Genomic DNA, 743 nt, shown 5'->3' with positions numbered 1-743 from the left:
CAACATCCTGTCTGTCTATATTTATGTTTGTATGTTAAATTGTTTGTGATGTCTTGCAAGGTCCTGTTTCTCCCTGTTGGCGTCATTGCAAGCCATAACATTACAAAGTTCATTTTTTTTTTTCTCTGCAGTTTTTTTTAACTACTTTCTTTTCACCGTCAACGGAAAGGGAAAAGAAATATTTTCTTCTGTCAATACTGCTTCCAGTAATGTTATTATCAGGCACTGTATTTGCGCCATATAAAATGTTTATATAGAGAATAGCATGATTATACGTGTTCCTATAAAATACATGCCCTTGTGTATGACATAAAGGTGAAGTAAACTACTTCGAAAGATTCATTTGGTGAAATATTCAAGGGATTATATTTAAACGTAGTACAACTCACCACTGAAAGCCAAAATTAATGACCTCGTCTTTTGTAACGACCCTGTTTTCCGTAAATTTAAAAATTGCACTTGCCTGATTTATGCTTACACGTATAGTAACCAATGGGGCATAACACGGGCTATAATAGGATTCACTGCTATCCACCTCAAAATGAAGTGATAGAGACGAATCAGAAGGACAACCTACATACGACCCCGAAGACGCTGATAGATGTAACAGGAAAGACTTTGGGTGCTCAGGTTACATGACAGGCTGTGTTACCTCGAAAGTATCGTTTTATGGACGTGGAAAATCATTTGTTTTTGAAAAACAGATAAATCAAACTATTATTATTCGATACTTTGACATTTTC

Source organism: Penaeus monodon, chromosome 24 (assembly GCF_015228065.2).
Source record: "Penaeus monodon isolate SGIC_2016 chromosome 24, NSTDA_Pmon_1, whole genome shotgun sequence".
Lineage (NCBI taxonomy): Eukaryota > Metazoa > Arthropoda > Malacostraca > Decapoda > Penaeidae > Penaeus > Penaeus monodon.
Note: the sequence above shows the minus strand (reverse complement) of the source record.